Source organism: Triturus cristatus, chromosome 10 (assembly GCF_964204655.1).
Source record: "Triturus cristatus chromosome 10, aTriCri1.1, whole genome shotgun sequence".
Lineage (NCBI taxonomy): Eukaryota > Metazoa > Chordata > Amphibia > Caudata > Salamandridae > Triturus > Triturus cristatus.
The window spans coordinates 1,048,465,722-1,048,474,187 of record NC_140593.1 but is presented as its reverse complement, the minus strand read 5'-3'; the positions used below and the strand labels follow the sequence as shown (position 1 = coordinate 1,048,474,187).

The 8,466-nt window shown below is 42.8% G+C and overlaps 1 long non-coding RNA gene across 1 annotated transcript; it reads right to left on the bottom strand.

The window, feature by feature from the left end:
• Nucleotides 1-3,634: 3,634 nt before the first annotated feature.
• Nucleotides 3,635-7,934, bottom strand: LOC146796535 (uncharacterized). The gene is made up of 2 exons (XR_014969633.1): nucleotides 4,529-7,934; nucleotides 3,635-4,468 (listed from the first exon to the last, which is right to left on the bottom strand). It is a non-coding gene; the product is annotated as an uncharacterized LOC146796535 (long non-coding RNA).
• Nucleotides 7,935-8,466: the final 532 nt, after the last annotated feature.

Genomic DNA, 8,466 nt, shown 5'->3' with positions numbered 1-8,466 from the left:
ATGTTTAGTATACTAAATCAAAGAAAATAGTTTTCTGTACAGCAGACGCGCTGAACTCATATATTTAAAGGTGCTATTTAAAGGTGCTCTCTTTTGTGATATAGAAGAAAATGGCGTCTCAGTGAATTAAAATACTTGGCCAGGATCACATAATTTGAAACCAGTTTATGGGTCAATAGCATTATAATTAGGTCGAGTAGATTATTTAGGTCACTAAACCTGCAGGTCTAGTAAAATGTTTAGGATTTTTCTAGGCCTGCAGTGGACGTGTCCAAACTCCCCCAAAGCCCATATACCAAATACAGCATGCCTCGCAGAGCAGCGCATGCGCTGCCCCGGCTCGACCTAAAAAAAGGGTCTTCGTGGAAACGGGGAAAGAAGCGTTGCCTTTCAGCACTTGAAACAGCTGCTAGTTTTTCAGTGACTGAGGTGGGGCGATTTCATGAGTGGGTTCACATAAAAAACACAAAAGGAGAAAAGAATCCTTTAAGTGTTGCTTTCTTGAAAATTAATGTTATTTCTCCGCCTTTTTAGAGTCTCCTTTTCACATAGTGTTTTATGAGCATGCAATATAATTGACTTCCTAAGATTACAAATCATTCCTAGATAGTAAAAATTATTATGCAAATTGTGACTGAGAGTGCCCGGCTGAATAAGGAATCGTGCCAGGTGCACAGGACAGGAAACCACTCGTGAAGATTGGAAGATGCGATCCTGGAAGAAGCTGGACTCCGGCAGCGGCAGGGTTAGGTAAGTTCTTTATATATATTATTTCCCCCGCCCTGCGCTTCCCCACCACTTGGTTTTGGTAGCAGCTGCCTCAGGTCCCAGGGTAAAGCCCACCTTGCCTGTAATGTAAACGGTATACGAACCCGCATCCGGCTTCCGAGATGTGCTTAAAAACTGCCTCCAGGTGCCTTCCTCTCTCAAGTTACTCCAGGTTAGTCCTGATGGGGTTTCACCAGTAAGAGGCCGGTGATGGAGGAAATTACAGAAACAGGGTGCAGTGCAACTGTAAACATAAGGAGATGATAGATGGAGCGCTGAACCTTATCAGACACTCAACCCCTCCTCACAGATCTGGGTTGAATCCATTATCGTTCTTTAGCTCACTTTGCCATCCCAGTTCAGACCCAGCCATATGCAAAGCAGTCTTGACCCTGTTCCTCGTGGGAACAGTCCAGCCCGAACTGCCAAGCCATGTCTTCCCTGGACCAGAAGCAAGCATCCTGGTACTGGTTTCGGGGTAACACCCCTCATCACCCAGGCTACCTTGAATCCAGTGACAAAGTGACAAAGTGAACAAAGTGAACAAGAGACCCACGTCCGGGCATACCCTGCCAACTTAAGGCGAACAAAGCAAACACAAGGAAATGATGAACGAAGAGCTGGACCTTTTCAGACACTCACCCCCAGTTACAGATCCGGGTTGAATCCATCATCGTTCTTTAGCTCACTTCGCCACCCCAGTTCAGACCCAGCCATATGCAAATCAGTCTTGACCCTGGTCCGTATTAGAACAGTCCAGCCCGAACTGCCAAGCCAGGTCGTCCTGGGACCAGAAACAGGCATGCTGGGGACGTGGTCCCTTGCTTACTTTGCCACAGGATTCAAGCTTGCCTGGCTGACGAGGGCAGAATGCTTGTATCTGATCAAGACTGATTTGCATATGGCTGGGTCCAAACTGGGGTAGCGAAGTGAGCTAAAGAAATATGATGGAATCAACCCAGATCTGTGACTGTGGGTGAGTGTCTAAAAAGTTTCAGCACTCCATCCATCATCCCCTTGTGTTTGCAGTGCAACTGTATCCACAATTAATTCCTCATTCTGACCCCACAAACTCAAATTGTAGCAGTAAATGAGTTCCAGGGTGAAACTGCAAGGTCTGGCAATGGATTTTACCCAGGTGATTTTGCACACAGCTCAGAGCGAGGCTCTTGGGAGCCTCTTACCAGGGTGGTAAATAATTATTATTTTTTTATATGTAAACATATATGTAAATCTGTCATTTTATTCCCCACTTGTGAAACTTCTAATCCCTGTAAATAATATAGTTTACTATCACCTAATTTAATAGTGCTCAATTTACGTAGCTCGGAAGGATAGAAGGCTGAGTGGGCATTGCTGAAAAACAAACTTGTGACCCGCAGCTGACAGCACACATCATAAGCAGATGTTTTTAACTCTGTGAACCACACTGCAGACTTGCTTTGGATTTTTACATACACTGAACCCCTTAGGTTCTTCACATTAACTACCTGCAATCAGTCAGCAAATATATAACTTGACACCCCAGAAACCCTCCAAAATTCTTACCTTTATTCTCTATTAAAAACAAACGGCTATCAAACTTTTGGGAATTTTGTATCCTCCCATGAGGACTGGCTCTCTTACGTGTGTTCTTACTGCTCTGGTTACTTATACATAGAAATAACTCTTTTTTTAGTTGGCCTGTCTCTTTGTTCGTCAACTTTTCTGTCTACTTGTGCAGTGAAACGTTGGTCATTTCATTTGCTTAACTCCCCCTCACTTCTCCTACAACACTGCTTCAGTTCTTTTGTCTCCCGTGCCTCTCCCTCACCCCTCCCACAACTCTGCTCACAGGCCCCCATCAGCCCTCTTAGGCCACTGCTGGTTGCCTCGCTTGGATAATTTATGCAGTCTACCCCCACCCCCTTGCATGAGGCTGCTTGCCCTTCCCCAAGGTCGCTGCTTTGAATTCTTATGTTATTTTAAATTTGCCACTTTAATTTATATAGTGCACCAATCCATGCTGATCAACGTTGAGCCGACAACAGCCTCAAACATAGATACCCTCCTCCCCAGTCGGGTGCTCTCACCATTGTACCATGTCCTTTTCCTAGTCATGTTGCTGGGTGCAGTACCATATGTGTAAAACAGAGGTCTCAAGGGACGCCTAGTGACAGCCTGTGGTACTGCCCCTTCACATCACTGCTTGTACATCTTGGTGGGCTCTTTCTTTGCTTCTGCACTTTTCATTACATTTCCCAGGATGTGTGTTTTATAGTTAAAAAGATATGGTGTAACGTCCAGTATTGCCGACTTGGAGCGACAATGGCTCAACATCCAGTGATTCTGGGCTATCATTTTTGCTTTAATATTGTTGAAACCCCCCAGAGAAAAATGAAACAGTGGCATGAAGCCATAGCAAAATAGGGAAAAAACAAAGAAAATACTCTTCAAATTCTCCCTGGCACAGTGGGAGAGCCACTGCTATAAAATTCACTACACCATTGAGACTCATCCCATAATACTTTGCAGGGTCTTTTATTTTAAAAACCATATTGCCCATATCTTGCCTGTGGCGGTCCTAGGATCATGGGGCCCCACCAAACTGTTCAGCACCACATGCTTTTGTCTTTCAGCTCATCTTCTCGGTCTTCACCCTCGGTTGGGGGGGGGGCCCGAAATCATTACCTCCCCAGGTTTTTTTTATAGGCCTTTTAATTCTTCCATGGTTGGAGCTTTTGTTCTACAGCTGGGAGGGTGATTTCCTTTAGACTTCATATGTATTCCTGAAATGTACATCATTGATGCAGCTCTTATTTTCGTTTAGAAAGGAATCTGAATTCTGTATCTAATTCATGTATGTTACTTTGCTATCACACAGTCGCACATGTCACCTTTGCTTTATTTCTGTTTCAATCATGGTACAACAGTTATTTTTGAAAACTCTCTATATAGTATTCATGAAATGCAAGGCGCAAGTCAAGTCACCGCTTCCTACAGGGTATTAGAATGGTTTAATGTGTATTTTTTTTTCAGCCAGCATATTACTCTTGTCTCCTCTCCCTCATAACCAATTTCCCATTTTCTGGTTCTCTAGTGCCTCAAAGTCATACAAATGGCAATAGCGCTATGCAAATATCATCACTCACCTGCATACAAAAAACAAAAGTAAAACACATTGTTGGTTTCAATGCCAACAGCTCTAACTTCAAGAAATGCAAGACCGATTGCATTGCAAATGCTTGTTTATATATATTATCCCCCCATGTGAGAGAGTGATTGAGAACATGAGAGGAAATGGTTAAGTGATCAAGTCGAAATGTAGGACATTCCTACAAGTTCAAACCTACAACATGGTTATTTCTGCATTTTTTTTAAGAATCTGGACAAATTGTGTTCCTAATATATCGGGGTCCTTTTCAATTTTTCATAGCAATTTCACCCAGCCTCTTGTCTGCTCGTGTCTTGCGCATTGTTGTTAGCGCTAACTTGGCTTCGGTGCTAGACATGCAGACTGACAGTTCATGTGTACAGAACCAGGGCCCAGACATGGTGGGGTCTGCTGCACCACAACTATGGCTGTCTTGTACTGCTCAATATTTAGTCCAGGTCCCCCTTTCCTTGATCACAGTAGCATCTAAGCTAAGCTAGTTAAACCAGTGGGCGAAGGATACAAGCATTTGGAATGCAATAGGTCTCGCATTACTGAAAGTTTGACCTATTGGCGTTGCAAATAATAATGCAACGCCAATAGCTCAAACTTTCAGTAATGCAAGACCTATTGCATTGCAAATGCCTGTTCTTACTTTCTTTTACAGGCACACAATGATTATCTATCAAAGCAACGATGTCTATCCATGTATCAGTCATGAAAAATAGTAAACCATTCCAAGGTTCAGTCAACGATTAAAGGGACAAAAATGATAATGAATGTGGTCAATGTGAAAAAGTAAACACCCAGTACTGGTGAAAAAACATAACAGTCCGAATATGTGATCAACCTAAAACGGTGATAAACTATATGCTAAGTAGTACCTTTGGGATCCCATGACATTCTTTAACAGCAGGCCAGTGACCTGTAGAAAAGGGCCTAAATGTTCCTCCTCCAGATAACGGCATGGATGGATGCTGCATTTGCGCTCGGAGGGTGGGGGGAGAGCTCACGAGTCAAGCTAAGGTCAGAGCTGGGCAACCAAAAGAATCAATTGGTGATGTCCCCTGGGAGGGAGCCAAGTACCGAAAGGCGGGACAGATGCACAATATTAACCAACCAGAGAGAAGACATTTTAAAAAGCTGGCCAACTAACCAACCAAAAGCAGTGCAGGCCTCGAAAAATCCACTCGCCCAATCGTAATTTTATCAGGTCGAGCTATTTTTAGCACCTACTCCAACTTGCTAGCGAGTAAACTTAAGCTGGAAGAAACAGGTTCATTCAGAATGTGAATGAGCAATTAAGAGGCCTTTAAATCATGTTTTTATCTTGACACATTTGCTGACTGCTCAAGGATAGAGGTCAAATCTCAGTTTGATTTTTTACTAATTGTTGCCTAACTGTTCCTGGAAAATGGTTTTAACTTTTCTTTCACTTAATTATCACAGTTAATGGTTTTTGTCAAGTGAGCTGACAAGAATTGTGAAACAAAAGGATGTAAAATGTCAGTTTTTTTCTCCACAACATTTAAACCGCTTGTAAATGAATAGTACAAGTATTTCAAAATATAACTGTAATTATGAAATAACTTTTTTTTGTGATTCAGAAGCGTGATGCAAACAAAGATTTAAATAGGAGCAAAGTAAATCAGAATACTTTACTTGGTGATGTGCAAATGACAAATATTTGCAGACACTTTATTTCCAAACATTGTACACTATATAGTTTTAAAACCACGTCAGTGTCAAATTCTGTGGCCATTTCATTGTAAAATCTGCTGTCATTGTAAATGACAGTGTGCTGTTACTTTATGCCTTAGTTATGTATTTATTAAAAGTGATAGTTTTTAAACATGATTTGAGAAACATTCCTGCCCCCGCCCTGATGACAATGCAGTTAATGAACTAAGAGGCGTTTCAGCGGTCATGTGTATCCCTTATGTGGCTAGATTTGTATTCTATATAGAGTTAATGTTTAGTATACTAAATCAAAGAAAATAGTTTTCTGTACAGCAGACGCGCTGAACTCATATATTTAAAGGTGCTATTTAAAGGTGCTCTCTTTTGTGATATAGAAGAAAATGGCGTCTTAGTGAATTAAAATACTTGGCCAGGATCACATAATTTGAAACCAGTTTATGGGTCAATAGCATTATAATTAGGTCGAGTAGATTATTTAAGTCACTAGACCTGCAGGTCTAGTAAAATGTTTAGGATTTTTCGAGGGCTGCAGTGGACGTGTCCAAACTCCCCCATAGCCCATATACCAAATACAGCATGCCTCGCAGAGCAGCTCATGCGCTGCCCAGGCTCGACCTAAAAAAAGCGTTTTCCTGGAAACGGGGAATGAAGCGTTGCCTTTCAGCACTTGAAACAGCTGCTAGTTTTTCAGTGACTGAGGTGGGGCGATTTCATAAGTGGGTTCACATAAAAAACACAGAAGGAGAAAAGAATCCTTTAAGTGTTGCTTTCCTGAAAATTAATGTTATTTCTTCGCCTTTTTAGAGTCTCCTTTTCACATAGTGTTTTATGAGCATGCAATATAATTGACTTCCTAAGATTACAAATCATTCCTAGATAGTAAAAATTATTATGCAAATTGTGACTGAAAGTTCCCGGCTGAATAAGGAATCTTGCCAGGTGCACAGGACAGGAAACCACTTGTGAAGATTAGAAGATGCGATCCTGGAAGAAGCTGGACTCCGGCAGCGGCAGGGCTAGGTAAGTTCTTTATATATATTATTTCCCCTGCCCTGCGCTGCCCCACCACTTGGTTTTGGTAGCAGCTGCCTCAGGTCCCAGGGTAAAGCCCACCTTGCCTGTAATGTAAAGGGTATTCGAACCCGCATCCGGCTTCCGAGATGTGCTTAAAAACTGCCTCCAGGTGCCTTCCTCTCTCAAGTTACTCCAGGTTAGTCCTGAGGGGGTTTCACCAGTAAGAGGCCAGTGATGGAGGAAATTACAGAAACAGGGTGCGTTGCAACTGTAAACATAAGGAGATGATGGATAGAGCGATGAACATTATCAGACACTCAACCCCCCCCTCACAGATCTGGGTTGAATCCATTATCGTTCTTTAGCTCACTTTGCCACCCCAGTTCAGACCTAGCCATATGCAAAGCAGTCTTGACCCTGTTCCTCGTGGGAACAGTCCAGCCCAAACTGCCAAGCCATGTCTTCCCTGGACCGGAAGCAAGCATCCTGGGACTGGTTTCGGGGTAACACCCCTCCTCACCCAGGCTACCTTGAATCCAGAGACCCACGTCTGGGCATACCCTGCCAACTTAAGGCAAACAAAGCAAACACAGGGAAATGATGAACGAAGAGCTGGACCTTTTCAGACACTCACCCCCAGTTACAGATCTGGGTTGAATCAATCATCGTTCTTTAGCTCACTTCGCCACCCCAGTTCAGACCCAGCCATATGCAAATCAGTCTTGACCCTGGTCCTTATGGGGACAGTCCAGCTCGAACTGCCAAGCCAGGTCGTCCTGGGACCAGAAACAGACATGCTGGGGACGTGGTCCCTTGCTTACTTTGCCACTGGATTCAAGCTTGCCTGGCTGATGAGGGGTGTTGCCCCGATACTTTTCCCAGGATGCTTGTATCTGATCAAGACTGATTTGCATATGGCTGGGTCCAAACTGGGGTGGCGAAGTGAGCTAAAGAAATATGATGGAATCAACCCAGATCTGTGACTGTGGGTGAGTGTCTGAAAAGTTTCAGCACTCCGTCCATCATCCCCTTGTGTTTGCAGTGCAACTGTATCCACAATTAATTCCTCATTCTGACCCCACAAACTCAAATTGTAGCAGTAAATGCATTCCAGGGTGAAATTGCAAGGTCTGGCAGTGGATTTAACCCAGGTGAATTTGCACACAGCTCAGAGCGAGGCTCTTGGGAGCCCATTAAGAGCAGGGTGGTAAATTATTATTATTTTTTTTATATGTAAACATATATGTAAATCTATCATTTTATACCCCACTTGTGAAACTTCTAATCCCTGTAAATAATATAGTTTACTATCACCTAATTTAATGGTGCTCAATTTCCGTAGCTCAGAAGGATAGAAGGCTGAGTGACCCGTAGATGACAGCACACGTCATAAGCAGATGTTTTTAACTCTGTGAACCACACTGCAGACTTGCTTTTGATTTTTACATGCACTGAACCCCTTAGGTTATTCACATTAACTACCTGCAATCAGTCAGCAAATATATAATTTGACACCCCAAAAACCCTCCAAAATTTTTACCTTTATTTTCTATTAAAAACAAACGGCTATCAAACTTTTCTTATTCTTTGTAGTTGAACCAGCCAAGAAAACACTCAGGTTTTGCTTGATCTCAGTGAAACACTGTGTTGTGGGCACTTCGATGAAAAACAGTACTGCCTACAAAGGTATTCAGGCTTTATGGCTTATGATGGAGCAAGGTCTCATTGTATGCCATCACTTATTACCTGTAGGGCAGACTCTGGCCATGATCATGGACTCCAATATTGTACAAGATGTCCCCAGAAAAGAAGACAAACCAACATCCACGCCTACTCAACTCTGCCAAGAT